Source organism: Capricornis sumatraensis, chromosome 16, assembly GCF_032405125.1.
Source record: "Capricornis sumatraensis isolate serow.1 chromosome 16, serow.2, whole genome shotgun sequence".
Lineage (NCBI taxonomy): Eukaryota > Metazoa > Chordata > Mammalia > Artiodactyla > Bovidae > Capricornis > Capricornis sumatraensis.
Window position 1 is genome coordinate 26,746,353 of NC_091084.1, and position 21,162 is coordinate 26,767,514.

The window sequence follows — 21,162 nt, forward strand, 5'->3', positions numbered from 1 at the left end:
CCTAGAGTCAGACATCCTGGAATGTGAAGTCAAGTGGGCCTTAGGAAGCATCACTATGAACAAAGCTATTGGAGGTGATGGCATTCCAGTTGAGCTATTTCAAATCCTGAAAGATGATGCTGTGAAAGTGCTGCACTCAATATGCCAGCAAATTTGGAAAACTCAGCAGTGGCCACAGGACTGGAAAAGGTCAGTTTTCACTCCAATCCCAAAGAAAGGCAATGCCAAAGAATGGTCAAACTACCGCACAATTGCACTCATCTCACATGCTAGTAAAGTAACGCTCAAAATTCTCCAAGCCAGGCTTCAGCAATATGTGAACTGTGAACTTCCCGATGTTCAAGCTGGTTTTAGAAAGGCAGAGGAACCAGAGATCAAATTACCAACATCCACTGGATCATCGAAAAAGCAAGAGAGTTACAGAAAAACATCTATTTCTGCTTTATTGACTACGCCAAAGCCTTTGACTGTGTGGATCACAATAAACTGTGGAAAATTCTGAAAGAGATGGGAATACCAGACCACCTCACCTGCCTCTTGAGAAACCTGTATGCAAATCAGGAAGCAACAGTTAGAACAGGACATGGAACAAAAGACTGGTTCCAAATAGGAAAAGGAGTACATCAAGGCTGTATATTGTCACTCTGCTTATTTAACTTATATGCAGAGGACATCATGAGAAATGCTGGGCTGGATGAAGCACAAGCTGGAATAAAGATTGCTGGGAGAAATATCAATAACCTCAGATATGCAGATGATACCACCCTTATGGCAGAAAGTGAAAAGGAACTAAAAAGTCTCTTGATGAAAGTGAAAGAGGAGAGTGAAAAAGTTGGCTTAAAGCTCAACATTCAGAAAACTAAGATCATGGCATCCGGTCGCATCATTTCATGGGAAACAGATGGAGAAACAGTGGAAACAGTGTCAGACTTTATTTTTGGGGGCTCCAAAATCACTGCAGATGGTGACTGCAGCCATGAAATTAAAAGACTCTTACTCCTTGGAAGGAAAGTTATGACCAACCTAGATAGCATATTCAAAAGCAGAGACGTTACTTTGCCAACTAAGGTCCGTCTAGTCAAGGCTATGGTTTTTCCAGTGGTCGTGTACGGATTTGAGAGTTGGACTCTAAAGAAAGCTGAGCGTCAAAGAATTGATGCTTTTGAACTGTGGTGTTGGAGAAGACTCTTGAGAGTTCCTTGGACTGCAAGGAGATCCAACCAGTCCATTCTAAAGGAGATCAGTCCTGGGTGTTCCTTGGAAGGACTGATGTTGAAGCTGAAACTCCAGTACTTTGGCCACCTGATGCAAAGAGCTGACTCATTTGAAAAGACCCTGATGCTGGGAAAGATTGAAGGCAGGAGGAGAAGGGGACAATAGAGGATAAGATGGTTGGGTGGCATCAGCGACTCAATGGACATGGGTTTGGGTGGACTCTGGGAGTTGGTGATGGACAGGGAAGCCTGATGTGCTGCAGTTCATGGGGTCACAAAGAGTTGGACACGACTGAGCGACTGAACTGAACTGAACTGAACCAATGCAGGAGACATAAGAAGTGCAGGTTTGATCCCTGGGTCAGGAAGATTCCCTGGAGGACAAAATGGCAAGCATTCTTGAACATCTCATGGACTGAGAAGCCTGGCAGGCTACTGTCTATGGGGTTGCAAAGAGTCGAACATAGCTGAGCACACTGAATAATACTGCATTGTGTAGACAGACCACATTTTATTTGTCTATTCATAAGGTGATGGACATTTGGGTTGTTTCCATCTTTTGACTATTATGAATAACGCTGCTGAATAATACTCATGGACAAGATTTTGTGTGGACACATGTTTCATTTTTCTTGGGAATAAGTCTATGAATAGAATTCCTGCATCATGTTAAATCTTTATGTTAAGACAATTATTTTGGAAATTCCACTGTTTTCCAAAGTAAAAAACAGTCGCATATAAAAGGAACCATTTTACCATCTCACCAGCTGTGTACGTAGGCTTCAGTTTCTCCATAACCTTGCCAACACTTAGTTATTATTGATCTTTCTTATTATAGCTATCCTAGTGGGTGTTAAGTGATAGCTAATGGTTTGATATTTGTTTGTTTCTCTGATGTCAACAATATTGAGGATCTTTTCATATGCTTGTTATTAATCTTCTTAAATTGAAAATTTAAGAAAATTTAATCTTCTTAAATGGAAAATTATAACACAGTTAAAGGATGCTTGTAAATAACTGATTATACATGCTGGGATTAGGATCTTAACTAAATACTTAAATATGATGTCCATAACTAATTGCTGTTGTCTGAAATCATTCTCACTGGAGGTAAATTTCCAAGTTTTATTTAAACAATCAACTTTTCCTCATGCAAAATGATCCCATTGTAAATCTCTCTCTCACTTACTCTTATCTTGGGCCATCCTCTATTCTCTCCATCAAGTCTTGTTGCCCTAGTGGCTGGCTTCTTCTGGAGCCAGTGACTGTGTGATCTTTGCATGTAAGCCTGGATTTGCTCCCAGCGCTTTCTTTGTTCGATACCCAGTCATCACTCCTACTGTTTGGGCTCGGTGGCCTTCTGGGCACGTGACATCCTCAGTGCTTCTTTTCTTTCTCTTACCTCTAATTTTCTGCTATTTCTTTCTCCTTTGTTGCTTTCCTTTCTTGAGCTTCCCTTTTGCACTCTGTGTTATTTAATATTGTTCATTGGTTAGCTTGTTCCTTCATTCCTCCACTAATAAATTCCAAAGGGATCTGAGGCACCAGTTCTACCTCCTGCCCTTGACTCTCTCCTTTCACTAATGAATTTTCTCTCTGCTGCTAAGTCACTTCAGTCGTGTCCGACTCTGTGTGACCCCATAGACGGCAGCCCACCAGGCTCCCCCATCCCTGGGATTCTCCAGGCAAGAACCCTGGAGTGGGTTGCCATTTCCTTCTCCAAAGCAGGAAAGTGAAAAGTGAAAGTGAAGTCGCTCAGTCGTGTCCGACCCTCAGCGACTCCATGGACTGCAGCCTTCCAGGCTCCTCCGTCCATGGGATTTTCCAGGCAAGAGTACTGGAGTGGAGTGCCGACTTGGCAGAAGAGGAAGGATTCCTCACAAGGCTGAGAAAACTATCTTCGTCAGGAAACATACTCCCTATCTGCAGTATTTTTTGGAGACTGAAAATGGAAACCAGGCATTCTCATCTCTCTAAAAGGGCCCCGGCCACAATTGTGTGGTATGATCAATAGTTTCTACACGTGGTTATAGATGACTCCCACATGGATCGGCAGTTACTACAAAGATACTGTTTCAGCATTTAAATCCAATATTTCCTGGAATGCAAAAGTAGGAAGCCAGGAGATACCTGGAGTAACAGGCAAGGTTGGCCTTGCAGTACAAAATGAAGCAGGGCAAAAGCTAACAGAGGTTTCCCAAGAGAACACACGGGTCATAGCAAACACCGTCTTCCAACAATACAAGAGAAGACACTACACATGGACATCACCAGATTGTCAATCCCGAAATCAGATTGATTATATTCTTTGCAGCCGAAGATGGAAATGCTCTATACAGTCAGCAAAAACAAGACAGGCAGCTGACTGTGGCTCAGACCATGAATTCATTATTGCAAAATTCAGACTTAAATTGAAGAAAGTAGGGAAAAACATTAGGTCATTCAGGTATGACCTAGATCAAATCCTACACGACTATACAGTGGAAGTGACAAATAGATTCAAGGGATTAGATCTGATTGACAGAGTGCCTGAAGAACTATGGGTGGAAGTTCATAACATTGTACAGGAAGCCGTGATCAAGACCATCCCCAAGAAAAAAAAAAGTGCAAAAAGGCAAAATGGCTCTCTGAGAAAGCCCTACAAATAGCTGAGAAAAGAAGAAAAGTAAAAGACATGGGCAAAAAGGAAAGATATACCTATCTGAATGCAAAGTTCCCAAGAAGAGCAAGGAGAGATAAGAAAGCCTTCCTAAGTAAACAATGCAAAGAAATAGAGGAAAAGAATGGAATGGGAAAGACTAGAGCACGCTTCAAGAAAATTAGAGATACCAAGGGAACATTTCATGCAAAGATGGGCACAATAAAGGATAGAAATGGTATGGTCCAACAGAAGCAAAAGAAATTAAGAAGAGGTGGCAAGAATACACAGAACTGTACAAAAAAGATCTTCATGACCCAGATAACCACAATGGTGTGATCACTCACCCAGAGCCAGACATCTTGGAGTGCAAAGTCAAGTGGGCCTTAGGAAGCATCACTACGAACAAAGCTAGTGGAGGTGATAGCATTCCAGTTGAGCTATTTCAAATCCTAAAAGATGATGCTGTGAAAGTGCTGCACTCAATATGCCAGCAAATTTGGAAAACTCAGCAATGGCCACAGGACTGGAAAAGGTCAGCCTTCATTCCAGTTCCAAAGAAAGGCAATGCCGAAGAATGTTCAAACTACCGCTCAATTGCACTCATCTGACACACTAGCAAAGTCATGCTCAAAATTCTCCAAGTTAGCTTCAACAGTACATGAACTGAGAACTTCCAGGTGTTCAAGCTGGATTTAGAAAAGGTAGGAGAACCAGAGATCAAATTGCCAACATCCATTGGATCATAGAAAGAGCAAGAGAATTCCAGAAAAACATCTGCTTAATTGACTACGCTAAAGCCTTTGATTATGTGGATCACAACAAATTGTGGAAAATTCTTAAAGAGACAGGAATACCAGACCACCTTGCCTGCCTCCTGTGAAACCTGTATGCATGTCAAAAAGCAACAGTTAAAACCAGACATGGACAATGGGCTGGTTACAAATTGGGAAAGGAGTACGTCAAGGCTGTATATTTGTCATCCTGCTTGTTTAACTTACATGCAGAGTACATCATGCGAAATGCCAGGCTGGGTGAAGCACAAGCTGAAATCATGATTACAAGGAGAAATATCAATAACCTCAGATATGCAGATGACACCACCCTTATGGCAGAAAGTGAAGAAGAACTAAAGAACCTCTTGATGAAGGTGAAAGAGGAGTGGAAAAGTTGGCTTAAAACTCAACGTTCAAAAAACTAAGATCATGGCATCCAGTCCCATCACTCGATGGCAAATAGATGGGGAAACAATGGAAACAGTGACAGACTTTATTTTCTTGGGCTCCAAAATCACTGCAGATGTTGACTGCAGCCGTGCAATTAAAAGACGCTTGTCCTTGGAAGAAAAGCTATGAGAAACCTGGGCAATGTATTAAAAACCAGAGACATTGCTTGTCAACAAAGGTCCATATAGTTAAAGCTATGGTTTTTCCTGTAGTCATGTATGGATGTGAGAGTTGGATCATAAAGAAGGCTGAGTGCCAAAGAATTGATGCTTTTGAACTGTGGTGTTGGAGAAGACTCTTTGAGAGTCCCTTGGACTGCAAGGAGATCAAACCAGTCAATCCTGAAGGAATCAGTCTTGAAAATTCACCGGAAGAACTGATGCTGAAGCTGAAGCTCCTATACTTTGGCCACCTGATGCAAAGAGCTGACTCATTAGAAAATACCCTGATGCTGGGAAAGATTGAAGGCGAAGAGAAGGGGATGACAGAGGACGAGACAGTTGGTTGTCATCACCAGCTCAATGGATGTGAGTTTGAGCAAGCTCTGAGAGATGGTGAAGGACAGGGAAGCCTGATGTGCAACAGTCCATGGGGTTTCAGAGAGTCCAACATGACTGAGTGACTGAAAAACAACCACAATCTGATATTTGCAGGTCAAACAGCCACTACCTTACAGTTTGGCAGAGGGGACAAATGCAATGACGATGATGATGATGATAATAGTAAAGTGATCCAGGCATTATTCTAAGCAGTGGAAGAAGAATTTCCACTTCATGGGGACAGTTCATTTATTGTAGAAGCAAGCAGCCAAGTATTTTGATTATTATTTCTATATTCTTATTCACTTCCTAAAAAGATTTAACCCACCACCAGGTAATATGGTCACATTCAGACACCAAAATGTCTTCTTTCTCTGTTTTTACAACAGGGGTGCTCCTAAGGATATAACATTTGGGATAGCATCACCATTTTCGTACCTGACCTGAGAGATCTGGGTTCCCCATGAGTGGGGTAGTCACCCATGTATGTTGGTTTGTGTATTTCAGAGTCAAGGGGCCAGAGAAGGAGGAGAAGTTGAGGCGGGCAGTCGAGCAGGTCCTGAAGTGTGACGTGACTCAGAGCTGGCTGCTGAGGGCCATCCGCCTGCCCCCGGCCGACTGCCTGCTCAGCATGCTGTGCTGAGATGCCACCTATCTGCACCTCCCTGCCTGCCACACGGCTCTTAAGAACCGCAGCAGCCCGCTGAAGCTGGGGGCCTTCCTGGTGCTTGCGGATGCCCTGAAGAGCAGCTACTCTGTGATCGGAGATCAGAGGTCTCCAGCCTCTGTCTGGGCCCGGAGGCAATGGAGCCTGCTGTCAGGGAGGCCGGCTACACCACCCAACAGTTTGAGATGATCTCCCAGAGTTACTGTTCCGCCATGGCTGACAACGAAGGGCTTTTCTTCTTGGTAGGGTAGAAGCTGAGCACATCCGTATGATACCTTGGGATCGCCATTACAGCAGTTCCTCTGATGCGCCCAGTTGACTTCAGTCCTTGCCACAGTCAGTGTGCTGCAGAGAGGCTAATGGCTAAGGCCCAGTGGTTCACCTCAGACAGGACTGGAGAGGTCAGTCTCCCTGGCAACCATTGGTTGACCACCCGCTCTGTGCTCCCCACGTGTGTTAGTGTTATGATGACCCAGTCTGACCAATGGGCATGCCCAGTCTTCATCGCCTGTGGTTCCAAAAGAAGACCTCATTTTCCTTGATCTTCCCAGTTATGATGGCTTAAGTCCACACCTGCTTACAGAGAAATATCTGCGGTTATTCACTCTTCATTCCCTGATGCCTTCGTCTTTCCTGGGAATAGACTTCTGTTCTTCAGTTCTTGCCTTCTCTGGAGACCGAGTCCTCCTCTAGGGTCCACTGGAGCCACCACCACCCAGGGTCAGAGAACAGCTGCCACTTTCACCTCTTGGTCCCAAGAATGGGGTAGGCCCTTCATTAATTCCCTTAACATACCTAAGCCAACACTGTAACTTTTACTGAAGAGAAGCTTAGGAATTGGAGAGAGAAATAACAGGCTCTATCATAGAGCCACTATTAGAAACTAGTGCCTTACAGCCCCATGCTTAGAGGGTCCTGAGAGGTAGCCTGTTGCATAGCTTTTTGCCAAGCATCTACTTGGAGTCAGCATATCTCCCTATGGCATGCTCGTCCTCTCTAGGTCCTACAGCCATCACCCCAAGGCTTTAAAACAGAGGCTGACATACTACAGCCCGGGAGCCAATTCCAGCCTGCTGCCCATTTTGTAAAATTTACTGGAACACAGCCACGGCCATCATTTACGGACTGTCTATGGTTGTTTGCCTGCTGGGATATACCTGCTGCAGATATACCCTGCAAAGCCTAAAATATCTATTATTTGGATCTTTGTAGAAAAAGTTTGCCTTCTCCTACCCAAAGGAGAGAGAGAAGGAGTTTCTTCGTCCCCCAGTCTGAAGTCCTTTTCTCTCATCTTCATTTCTCATCCCAAGATTTCCCTCTTCCTAGGATTACTGACAGAGGACATTTCTGCTTCCCACAAAGGAGAGTTCTTCCCCCCATGCCCCCATGTGCACTGACAATCACATCAGGGCACAAGAGTCCAACACCAGTACATTTTTATTTGTGTGCGTTAGTCACTCAGTCATGCTCAATTCGTTGTGACCCCATCAGGCTCCTCTGTCCATGGGATTCTCCAGGCAAGAAAACTGGAGTGGGTTGCCATTCCCTTCTCCAGGGGATCTTCCTGACCCAGGAACTGAACCCCACTCTCCTGCATTGTAGGCAGATTCTTTACCATCTGAGTCATCAGAGAAGCCCAAGCAATCATTTTTATTTACTTGGTTGTAAATAATGGGTCCACTTCCAGGACATTTCCAATTGTTCAGTCACGTAGGATATTCATGTTGAAACATTCTAACTTGATTATGACTTCCAGACATTCCCTCCTGAAGGCCAGTCCAGGCTGCATCTAGAAAGCCAAGTCCGGCTCTGTTCCTACAAGCATGTAGGCAGGATCAGGCCTGCACATCCTTTCTGCACATAACTACTCCCAGAAGGCAACATGCTTAGCTCCCAGGAGTCAGCACCAGTCACCCTGGGGCCCCAAAGAAATGACCAAATCTGTGGATACTGGGCTCTCCCAAACTTGTGCCATCTGCCTCCACCCAGAATAGAAGTCAAGGCTTCTCCTGAAACACCTGCATCTGGTTACCTTTTCCCCCAAGCAAAGCAATGACCCTTGCTTCAATTTGCATTAACTGCAAACAAAAACAGAAGCCTGCCTTTAAATTGATTGAAATTTAAATCAATTTAAATTTAAATTGATTGAAACTAGGATTTCCTAGTCAATCTCTTTTTAAACACCACTTTCTATCTTTTATCACTAATTTGGCTGCACTGAGTCTTCTTGCAGCGTCTGGGCTTGACTGTGGAATGTGGGACCTTCGTTTCCTGATTGAACCCAGGCCCCCTGCCCTGGGAGCATGGAGTCTTATCTGCTGGACCACGAGGGAAGTCCCCAGCAATTTCAGTTTTCAAATGATAGGTTTTCTATTTTGATATATGCAAGTCTTGGGGGGAGAAACGCTGAGACCAGACTGGCCACAAAGGCTCTGTGAGGCCCAGTCCCTGAACAGATGGGTCTTCCGTGACTCTACCCCTAAGATGACATTTATTGTAAGGTATGTCTGTTTCCTCCACTGGACTGTGAGGCTCTTGGTGTGTGTGTGGATCCCCTTACTGTTTGGCCAGACATGATCCAGGCTCTAGGCACAGAGTAATGAACAGCAGAGTGAAGAGCTCTGTTCTGGGAGCTTGTGTTCTGGAAGAGGAAGTCGTGCGACAGAAAGATAAGGAAACTAATCAACGAATGAGATACTGTCTGATAATGATAAAGGGCGATGAAGGCACTGCGACAGGTAATGGACTGGAGACTGTCTCAGTGACAACATCTGGCTGGAAATGGCTTCAACAATAAGGGGTTATTAATCTCACAAATAAGAAACTCAAAGATAGGTACCTGCAAGAGAAAGAGGTGGCTTTACAGCATGGTCGAGCAGCCCATCACATCCCTTTCTCCTCTGCCTGTGCCTGTGAGTGGAGTTTTCATGGGAGGGAATCTGTTTCAGAAACCCCAGTAGGCTTCCCACATCTTACTGACCAGACTAACATGCCCACCTCTATACCAATTACACACAACACAGAGAAGACAGAGCACACTCCTAAGATTTGTTAAATGAGCGAATAAATTCTTAGGTGACAGCAGAAAAGAAAGAGAAAACTCCCTGGGTTCAATGAATGAGCTAGCATCTCTGATAATCTCAGCATCCATTTTTTTTTTTTCCTACTGAGGTCATCCCATTTTCAAATTCTGGCTCTGCTACCTATTAGCTGTTTCTCCTTGGACAAGTTACATAATCTCTCCATGTCTATTTCTTTATCTGTAAAATGAGATAAAAATAGAATTTCTAATCCAAAGAATGAAAGTGAGCTGGTACATATAAAAGACATGGAATAGATGCTTGGCACTTGATAAGCACACACTATTTATTTATTGTTAGCTATAATCATTATTATCTTTGATATTAGTTGCCAGCGTAGCTGAGAAAAGACGTCTTCGGCTCTAAGTAGGAGAGATGATTGCAGTTCTGGGATGCTGGCATCCAGGCTCTTTCCTGGCATTACCTTCCAGAGACGTTGTGGTAAATCTCAGTTTATACACTGCATGCCACTAATTCCCTTCTCATTCAAGAAATATTCAAAGGACTTCCTGGCTGTTCAGTGGTTAGGAATCTGCCTTCCACTGCAGGGGATGCAGGTTTGGTCCTTGATCCGGGAAGATTCCACATCACGGGCAATTAACTAAGCCCGTGAACCACAACTCCTGAGCCGGAGCTCTAGAGCCCACGATTTGCAACAAGAGAAGCCTGCGCAGCACAGTGAAGAACCCACGTACCACAACGAAGACCCAGGGCAGCCGAAAAAAAAATATCCAACCAACATTTGCTTAGCACCCTCCAAGTACCTTCCCTACTCCAGGCACTGAGAACGCAAATGCAAGCCAACATCAGTTGGCTCACATGTTCTCATCTTTGTAGTCATAGTGATACCCCTAGTGCTTCCAGGTACTTCTGAAGGCCGCCCTGCAGCAGAGGTCCCCGCCCAGAATCGGCCCGGATCAGCCTCTCCTGCTCAGATTGTGCTGCTGCCGATCCACGTCCGTAGTCGGCAAACACTGGGGGAGGAACGACATGGCTGTCCGAGAAAGATAACCCTGCCCGTGCCGGGGTTCTGCCCTGGATGGCTCAGAGCCATACCGGCTTCCTCCAGAGAGGTAGGAAGCTCTTTCCATCCTCGCCAAGGGTCAGCAAACATCCCCTGCAAAGGGCCAGACAGTAAATATTTTTTACTTTGTAGGTCACAGGATCTTGACCACAACTACTCTGAGTCTGCAATTATAGGGAAAGCAGCCTGAGACAATAAGCAAATTAATGTATGTGGCTGTGTTCCAATAAAACTTTATTTACAGAGACTTCCCTGGCGGTCCAGTGGTTAAGAATTTCCCTTGCAATTCAGGGGAGGAGAGTTCCCCGCAGTGGTTAGTAAATTAAGATCCCATATGCTGTGGAGCAACAAATACGCGATGCAGTCAAATTAAAAAAAAAAAAAAAAAAGACTTTATTTACAAAAACATGTGGACAGGGATTTGGCCGAAGGTTATAGTGTACAGATTCCTGATCTAAACCCTGAAGCAGCCTTGCCTGTGCTCAGAGTTTTATAAGTTTTCTCTACTTAATTTCGTATGCTCCATTCTGTTTATAGGAGCTCAAACCCAGTCCAAGGGGCTCAAACGGAAATATGCGGAACAGTTTCCTTCTTGCTCCATCCATGCTCTGTCTCTCCTCTCTGCTACATCCCCCAATCAGAACTCCTTCCTCCTTCCCCAGGGGGACGCATTCCATACAGAACGACAGAAAATGGAGGTGCGGGTGGGTCCAGGGGAGGGCCGATGAAATCAAACTACACCTGTAGTTCTCAAACTGCAAGTCAGTATTCATTGTGTTAGTCGCTCAGTCGTGTCCGACTCTTTGCGATCCCATGGATGGTAGTCTTTCAGGCTCCTCTGTCCATGGAATTCTCCAGGCAAGAATACTGGGTAGTGGATCGAATAACTGGATCGAGCCCAGGTCTCCCGCATTACAGACTGATTCTTTACCGTCTGAGCCACTAGGGAAGACCATTAATTCTAATTAGTTCAAGAGAATTCAGCAGATCTCTGATATCTTTTTATTTTTCTTATTTAATCAGAGGATGAGATGGTTAGATGGCATCACCGACTCAATGAACATGGGTTTGGGTGGACTCCGGGAGCTGGTGATGGACAGGGAAGCCTGGCATGCTGCAGTTCATGGCGTTGCGAAGAATGAGACACGACTGAGCAACTGAACTGAACTGAACTGATTCCAGCTTTTTAAGTTTTCCTTTAGGAAGTTTGTTGTCTTCCACAAATCACTACATTCCAGCCATCAATAAAAGTCTCAATACGTACTTTTGGGGGAATTTTATGTTTCTTATAGGTCCCTCTTACTGCAATTCTCCATCTCAAAATAATGTATTTCAATTTTCATTAGTGCATCATAAAATCAAATTAGTGCATCACAATAAACATTTGGAAAAATAATACAGAATAAACTGGAAAACAAAACTCCAGATAGCAGCACTTTGTATAGTCTTATTTTGTGAAGTTTTGTATTAGTGTTTTAGTCTACGGCCATACCACCCTAAACATGCCTGATCTTGTCTGTGTTAGTTTTTTAAAGAGCTACATGTATATCCATGGATACAGAAATTCATGTTCATATATGTGGTGCATGTGTGCTAAGTCGCTTCATTTGCCTTTGACTCTGTGACCCCATGGACTGAAGTTCGCCAGGCTCCTCTGTCCATGGGAGTCTCCAGGCAAGAATACTGGAGTGGGTTGCCATGCCCTCCTCCAGGGAATCTTCCTCACCTGGAGATCTAACCTGAATCTCCTTTGGCTCCTGCATTGCTGGTGGATTATCGCTGAGCCATTGCAGAAACCGTTTATATGTATATGTACACACACACACACACACACACACACACACACACACACACATTTCCTCCTGGATCACGATGTAAAATGTATTTCTTTCTGTAGGTTGTCATCAAAAACTTTGAAAGCCACTGGGTTGTGTTCTAACCCATCTTTGATAGCCAGCATTTTTCTTTCATACAGAGATGAAGGTCACGGCCCCTGTTCTCTTTTTAGATTGATTAATTGGTAAATTGACCTATTTATTTGGCTGCACCAGGTCTCAGCTGTGGCACGTGGGATCTTTGTTCTTTAGTGGCAGCATGCAGGAGTTTTAGTTGCGGCATGCAGAATCTATTTCCCTGATCAGGGATCACACCCAGGCCCCTCATTGGGAGCATGGATTCTTAGCCACTGGACCACCAGGGAGGTCTCCCGTGGCCTCTGCTCTTAAAGAACTGGGTCACTAGGGGGAATTGACACGTAAACAGTTAAAATTCGGAGTGACAAAGGCTCTGAGATGAGTGAGCCTGGGGTGCTTTGAAAGCTGGCATTGGATCTGGGTCTTGCCGGCTGCGTAGGGGTGTGTTTGGCGGACAAGAGGAACATCCTGTACAAATGTGCGAAGCAACCCCTCCTGCTATCACACTCCTCCGGGGTTTGTTCTCCTAGTGAAGCTGGGATCTAAGCAAACATTTGTCTGCTTGGGCTTATGTTTGCTTTCCCTGAAATCAAACAGACCAACCGAGTCACTAGCAAACACTGACTAGGGGTCACTCTCGTCCCTAGTTATACAAATCTCTTTGACCGCTGACCCAGCACAGGTGTTTTTCCGTCTACTTTTGGGGGAGGTGTTCCACAGTCTTGCCATGAGCAAACTTGGAAGAAGCAGGATGATGCCAGCTGGTGTGTGATGTCCCGGGTGATGACCAGGGAAGAGGAAGCCACCCACAAGGTTGTTCACCCAGCTGGTACCGGTGGCCCGGCCAGTCCAGCCTTCGTAACTCCCATCACCTGGCTGTCACCAGTAATAAGAGGAGATGTCCATGATATGGCTGATGCTTAGAAGCTGTGACAGCCTCCTCTAATTTTAGCCTCAGCCAACTCAGAGAATGCGAGGGGCCCATTAAATATTGCAGAGGCTAGGAGGAGGTGGGGAAAGTAGGGGACAGAGGCCACGTATGGACTTTCATCCTGTGACTTGACTGAAACCATGAAATTACCAGTCCACCTTTGAGAGGCTCAGGGCTCCTTCCATAAAAGAGGAGGGATAACCATCCTGAAGGACTACTGATATCAAATAAGATTCCTGTGAAGGGGCAGTGTAATCTGTGTAGTGATTCGTAACTTTCAGATGACTTGGATATTATTAACACCATCTAGGACAGCTGCCGAGCCACATGGTGCTACGTGGCCCTTGGAAGCTCTTTAAAGAGCTCTTCAGGGACTTTCCTGGTGGCCCAGTGTTTAAGAATCCGCCTGCCAGTGCAGGACACAGGTTCAAGCCCTGGTCCGGGAAGATCCCACGTGCCTCGAAGCAACTAAACCCATGTGCCTCAACTACTGAGCCCATGCTTTACAAGAAGAGAAGCCGCCACGATGGGAAGCCCGAACTCCACGAGGAAGATGAGCCTCCAGTTGCCGCAAGTGGAGAAAGTCCTTGCACAGCAGTGAAGACCCAGTGCAGCCAAAAGTAATTAATTTTTAACAAGAGCTTTTCAAAAGCTCTCAACCATGTCATGGAGAGGTTCCTGCTACGTCTAGGAAAACCTGTCTTGCACTCAATATCTAAGTCAGCAGCACAGGCACCTTGAATCCAGTCTTCTTCACAGCTAGTCAGTCATTTGGCAGATGTTCTTTTATGCCCCTGTTCTGGGCCAGGCACTGGGCTTAGGTAGGCTGGGGATGCTATGCTGAAAGTGATACAGCCCTAGCCTCGGAGACTTATATCCCTAAGGAGACCAGAAAGGAATGCATTCGTAAGGAACCTTAGAATAAGCTCTTGATTTTCTGATTTTCAGGTCAGCCAGTCAGGACCTTTTGTCCTTTCTGATAGAGCCCATCAACACGAGTCAAACCAGCTTTTCTTAGAGATATACCTACACGTTTATAGATCAGCTTTGCTCAAGTTTTTTAAGCTATGGATAAGGTTTTTAAGGAAGATTATCACAAAGAAAAACCTCACTATGCTGTGTTCCTCTTTTCTAGTGGAAGCAGTGATGTAACATTGCTGAGTTCTCCTTTCTCTCTTCCTTGAAGGCAAAACTTTTGCCCTGAATCGCTGGACTTGGAAATACTTTCCTTAGTCTGATTGCCAGCAGAGGGCGCACTTGGCTCTTGTTGGAGACCATTCCAGTAAAGGCCCGTTTATACAGCAACGAATTTAAATTTGAGTCAAACCTTCCAAAACAAGAAGCTTCTCCCCAGTATTGCCTTTTGTACACTCCACTTATGAGGTTGCTAGAGAAACAGGAAGATGAATTCAGCCTATTTTTCTTTAACAAAAATACGTATAATTATTTTTATAGATACATACATTAAAACTTTCCCCTTTTAAGTCTATACACAAAATGCAAATTTTAATAAACCATTCAGAGGCTCTTCACCAGATTAGCATAAGAAATGTTAAATATTAGATTATAAGGTAAATTCACCATCACCTTCTATTTCCTGTTTATTCAAGGAAGGAAAAAGAAGTTTTTGTGCTTTTTCTAAACCCAGTGTTTTAATATTTAAAAAATGAAGAAGTCTTCCTTCCTGGCCAAATCATGATACTTAAACCTTTAATCTTTATTTTGATAGCATCTGACGAATTGGGGAAGGGTTGGGGTTGAATATCAAATCTTCCCATATAATTATGAGTTAATATTGCTTTTGTTCCAACCTCAGTGTTGAGGGGAGAAGGCAATGGCACCCCGCTCCAGTACTCTTGCCTGGAAAATCCCATGGACGGAGGAGCCTGGTAGGCTGCAGTCCATGGGGTTGCTAAGAGTCGGACACAACTGAGTGACTTCACTTTCACTTTTCACTTTCATGCATTGGAGAAGGAAATGGCAACCCACTCCAGTGTTCTTGCCTGGAGAATCCCAGGGATGGGGGAACCTGGTGGGCTGCCGTCTCTGGGGTCGCACAGAGTCGGACACGACTGAAGCTACTTAGTAACTTAGCAGTGTTGAGGACTAGTTCTTTGCTGGTAGGTTACCGTCTCTCTTATCCCAGAGAAAAGCTCTTGAACGTTAAAACAGAAGAGGAGTTAAAGAATCGTAAACACTAGTTAGGTTGCTCTTCAGAAAGATCAGTAATAGCAGGAACAACTCACTTATCCTCAACCTGCCACCCGATTGACTGGTGTTCTCCTTAAGAGCAGCTCAAGCATTCCACGTGCAACAAGAGGCGGAAGATGCTTCCAAAAGGAGGAGGGTAAGCTGTTAGTTTATCCCTCCCTTTCTTCTCAAGGGTCAGTTTCTATCCCCTTTCCCCATCTTCCACTATTCATTAAATGCCATGGAAATCCCAATTATTTGATGGGACCCTTGCCCTTGCAGAATTTATGATCTTACTTGTGAGTTAAACGTTACAAAAGTAAAAGTCAAAACCTCTTATTTTATAGGTTAAGAAACTGAGACAGTGATAAGGGACAAGAAACTTCCCTTTTCCGTGCCTGTCTCTGTTGTGAGATGAGAGGTTGAATCAGGTGGCCATGAGGGCCGAGAGTTAATGATTTCTGAATTAAAGAACAATCGTTGCTAAAATAGAATTTAATATAGGTGTCACCTGAGTTAGTCCCTTTTAAGTGAAACTGGCTCACACTTCTGTCCTTCACACAACCCATGCTTCCTCTAATATGTCAGGGAATTTGGAGGGGCAGGGTCCTATATTTCCCTTGGTGATCCCGGGATCTGAGCTCCTGTTGGCATTGAGTAGCAGTTTGTGAATCATCTCACTTCAAGAATATTCTGATCCTTTTCTGTACACATGACCCTTGGTCAGAATCTTTCTGAAATCCCACTGGCCCTAAAATATATGAGTAGGGGAAGCTTTAAGACAATGGAAGTGGTTCATGCTCTGGGACTGCAGCAACTTAAGATATTTGGCATTCTTGCTTTTCTGGGGGGGCGGAGGCATGTGGGATCCTAGCTCTTTGTCCAGGATTGAACCTGTGCCCCCTGCATTGGAAGTGAGGCGTCTTAACCACTGGACCACCAGGGAAGGCCCTCAGCGTGCTTGCTTATACCCTTGAGGGGGTTTCTCGGTGCCACACTTTCTCCAGTTGTCCCCTCACCATGCCGTTCTCCTGTCTCCCCTCCCTTGTCCAGTCTCCAGCCCTCTCCTCATTGGCTTCTTGCCTCACTTCCCAAACACCTGACCCGTCTGTTCATGTGCTTGCTTCTTCAAGTCCAGATCCTACCCTGGAGCTTCACTTCCCTCTAGTTTTCAAGGTGTTCTCCTTAAAAGGGAATTTGCTGCCTTGTATTTAGAGTTAGAAAATTCACTCTTTGGGCTCTGAGCTTCCCGGCACCCAAAGCAAAGAGGGGAAATATCCATTGCAAGGTTCACTGTGCTTATAAATTCATAATAGACCAGCAGTTGTTTAGCATAAGTGCAACTTTTTCAGGCTCTGAAGACTCTTCTGCAGTTCATGACAACAGGGGGGGATGGTGTACGTATTGCTCCCCACAACCTGCCTCTGCTATGGTACATCTAGGTCAACTAGTGACTTTCAAGTTTAAATCCTCTAGAAGGGCATTATTAATTCCATACAATGATGGCATTTATTGAGTGCCAGGAATAATGGTTTGAAATGCTGGCTAGAGAAGAACACGAGACAGAGATGTTCCCTGGCCTCCTGAGCTTACAGTTGAGGTAGGCATGGCCAAGCAGGAGGTCAGCTTTGAAGCATAATGTGGTAAGTAAGTAAGTAAGTAAAGTCGCTCAGTCGTGTCCGACTCTTTGCGACCCTGTGGACCGTAGCCCACCAGGCTCCTCTGTCCATGGGATTCTCCAGGCAAGAATACTGGAGTGGGCCATCATTTCCTGCTCCTGGGGATCTTCCTGTGGTGTAGGTGGGAAAACACACCAGAGCCTGGACTAATATTGAAGGGTTGGCAAAGGCTTCCTGGAGGAAGAGGTCCCTACCACGAGGCTTAAAGGAGAAGTAAGATTTATCTGACCAAAAAGGAGAGAAACAAGTTCTGGACAGAGAGAAGAGCCTCTGATGAAAGAGCCTCCAGGATGAAATGCCTGGAGGTGAAGAGACGAGACACAGGATTAGAGACTGGCGGATGCTGTCTTGGGGCACCCAGATCCTCTTCTGCAGGACAGCACCCACAATCCTGCTATTGCAGGTCAGCTGCTAAGGGCTCAGCTGCCCTCTTCGCAGGGGAATCACTCTTAGCTGACAGGAGGCACCTCATCTGGGAAGTTACCAGCCACTGCCTTCTCCTGCAGCCCAGGGTGGCCACAGCCAGTGAATGGCTGATACAAGGATTCCAAAGGTGGCTCCTCTTATCTCCTGAGGGTGAGGGTGGGGTGGGGAGACGGGGGGGTTCTGCTTGAACTAAGACAGCAACAAAGGGAAATGTTTGAGACTGAACTCTTTAGACGTACTTGGTTTAAATTTGAGCCCCATCTGTTAGCAAGTTGGGTTTCCCTGGTGGCTCGGTCAGTAAAGAATCCACTTGCCAAAGCAGGAGACGCAGGAGATGTGGGTCCCGTCCCTGGGTTGTGAAGATCCCCTGGAGAAGGGATTGGCAACCCACTCCAGTATTCTTGCCTGGGAAATTCCATGGACAGTGGAGCCTGGCGAGCTACAGTCCATGGGGTCACAAAGAGTCAGACATGACTTAGTTGACTAAATCATCCTCACCAGCATTAGCAAGTCAGGGCTCTACTGACTAAAGTTAATGTTGTGTTCAATTTTTTAAAATTCTCATGTGATGTACCCCAATGTTCATCGCAGCACTGTTTATAATAGCCAGGACATGGAAACAACCTAGATGTCCATCAGCAGATGAATGGATAAGAAAGCTGTGGTACATGTACACAATGGAGTATTACTCAGCCATTAAAAAGAATTCATTTGAATCAGTTCTGATGAGATGGATGAAACTGGAGCCAATTATACAGAGTGAAGTAAGCCAGAAAGAAAAACACCAATACAGTATACTAACACATATATATGGAATTTAGAAAGATAGCAATGATGACCCTGTATGCAAGACAGGAAAAAAGACACAGTGGTGTATAACGGACTTTTGGACTCAGAGGGAGAGGGAGAGGGTGGGATGATTTGGGAGAATGGCATTCTATCATGTATACTATCATGTAAGAATTGAATCGCCAGTCTATGTCTGACGCAGGATACAGCATGCTTGGGGCTGGTGCATGGGGATGACCCACAGAGATGTTATGGGGAGGGAGGTGGGAGGGGGTTTCATGTTTGGGAACACATGTAAGAATTAAAGATTTTAAAATTAATTAAAAATAAAAATAAAAAAAATAAAATACTTGAGAGTAAAAAAATAAATAAATAAATAAAAAATAAAATTCTCATGTGATATACCCATATAGATTTCTGGTGACCAGGATCACAGTTCATGATCCTAACCTCCTCCAACCTCTTGAACTTGTAATGAAGGACATCGGAAACTCAGAAAATCCTGACATTTGGGTAAAATCCCTCTGGACCTCAGTCTCTTTGAAAAGTGGGAGTAATAATCCATGCTCTCTCTGCTTGAAAGAGATATGGCTAGAATTAAACATACCTCAAGAATATCTCATATTCTTTGACCTTCTGGGATAGATGAGGATAGGAATGCCTTACCACCACCATATCCCAAGATCCAGCAAGCCATCTTCCTCCCACCGAGGGAGAAGAGTTTGCTTTCTGGTTATTAGTCCGTCTCTTATGAGTCTGATCAGCATCGATCAGTGGGGCATCTAACCATGCACGCAGTGGCAAATGAAGTTTCTGAACCTACAAGAGCAGACACTAAGTCAAGACAGTAAGACTTTTAGAGACTAACCTGGAATAGTCCCCTGTTTTCCTCTCTCCCTCCAGCCCCTCAAGAGCAGGGCCAGTGACCTGCCATAGCAGAACAGGTTGGGAGCTGGATCATGCAGGGCCAGTGGAAAGAGCTCCGACAAAACCCACTTTGAAGCAAAGACGCAGAATATCTCCCCACCAGTAAAATATGCTTTTTAGTTTCTTGCTCCCAGGCAATCAGTATAAGCCATGAATTAAAGATAATTAGTGTCCTTCCAGAAAATGCAACTGTAATTATAGACATTTAAATGCACTTAGTGCATTGGAGAAGAATCAATTGTTTCACAGTTCACAGAGGGTCCTGCCGGCTGGAGGGTAAACTCAGCACCTCCAGTAAAACTTGATAATCATTAGAAGTGTACCGGGCTTCAGGAAAGCTGGATCTCAGAGGTGCATGCTGTCCCCATAGTGGAGAAGGGAACATTCAGCCTTCAATGTAGTGGTGGAAAACCCCAATGATTCATCGTGAGGTGGGTGCCAAAGTCCCCTGGGGTAAACATGCTCATTCCCTTCCTTTGGGCTCACAGACACCTTCTAAGTGCCAGGCACTAGGTACGAGGGATACAGACAGTAAGGCAGGTATACACAGTTCCCGCCTCTTCAGAGCTCATGGTCTGTTTAGCCAGGATGGACAATAAGTCAAGCAAAACAGGACAGGGTGGAAAGTGACATATAGGGAAAGCATATATGGGTATGGGCTTCCCAGAGAAAGTGACTTTTAACCTGAGACCTAGAGGTTGACGAGAGTAAACAAAGCATATGTAACAGGCAGAGGCTTGGAAGGAGGTGGAACCATAATCTAGCGAAACACAGCAACACCTGCAGACAAGAAAGAGCGCAGCTCATCAAGGGATGGCTGGTATGTGGATTTGAAAAGGGAAGTGGCCAGAGATGGACAAAGGAGGGGAATTACAATTTAAGTCCAAATTCTTAATTCCAAACACAATGACAGCCCCTGGATGGCGTTACATAAGCAAATAGCAAAAGCTGGCTTTGAGAAGCGTAGAGACTTCTGCTGTCCTCCGGTATTTCCAGGGAAGGAAACGTCACCACTTCCTTGGGGTTGTTTAGTCTACCATGCAACTGAAAGGAAGCGTTTAGCCTCACCCTAGACATCTGTTCTCAGCCACCTTGGGTCGCTCCACACTCCCGACTGAAAGACCTGGGGTTAGTTCCAGCCCCGTGCTGTGGCATCCAGGGCGGCCTCACCCTCCTCTGCCCGCCCCACCCCCACCACCCAGCCCTCGCCCCTGCAGGCTGACACTCAGGAGGTGCTCAGTGAGTATCTGTTAAATGAAAGGAGGGTGAATTGCTTCTGGGCTTCTATAATAGCTCAGAGCTTTGTCTTTGTTGAGCCCTCTCTCACATCACACCAGCCCTCTGACCCAAAGGAGCTCTCACTGTTCAAGTCAGCTCAGAATGGGAGCTCTCACTGTTAAAGTCAGCTCAGAAATCTGTCCTCTAAGAAGGCTTTTCCTCTGGCAGAGCTGATAGATCCTCCTCTGGGTTCTCTGGGCTCTTTCTACACTGAGTCAATTCTTGTTATTCACAGTAGTTAGATTTTATAAAGTCTTTGCAAACCCTGAATTAGGGAACACCCAGCCGTTGCTCTCAGGGAAAATATAGGGTGTTTTCTGTGAGCCTCTTATCACAACATACTTCGTTTTACGTGTTTCTATTTAAAAATACCTTATATAATATATATTGTTAAAAGACCCTGATGCTGGGAAAGATTGAGGGCAAGAGGAGAAGAGGGCGACAGAGGATGAGATGGTTGGATGGCATCACTGACTCAATGTATATGAGTTTGAGCAAACTCTGGGAGAGAGTGCAGGGCAGGGAAGCCTGGTGTGCTGCAGTTCATGGGGTCGCAAAGAGTCAGACATGACTTAGTAACTGAAAAACAACAATGATACATATTGTTGATTCATTAACATTGAACTCACAGCCAACAGAGC

The 21,162-nt window shown here is 45.0% G+C and overlaps 1 pseudogene; it reads left to right on the forward strand.

The window, feature by feature from the left end:
* The window catches only part of LOC138093255 (nicotinamide N-methyltransferase-like), a 30,707-nt pseudogene extending 24,151 nt beyond the window's left edge, over window positions 1-6,556 (forward strand).
* The last annotated feature ends 14,606 nt before the right edge of the window (window positions 6,557-21,162 follow it).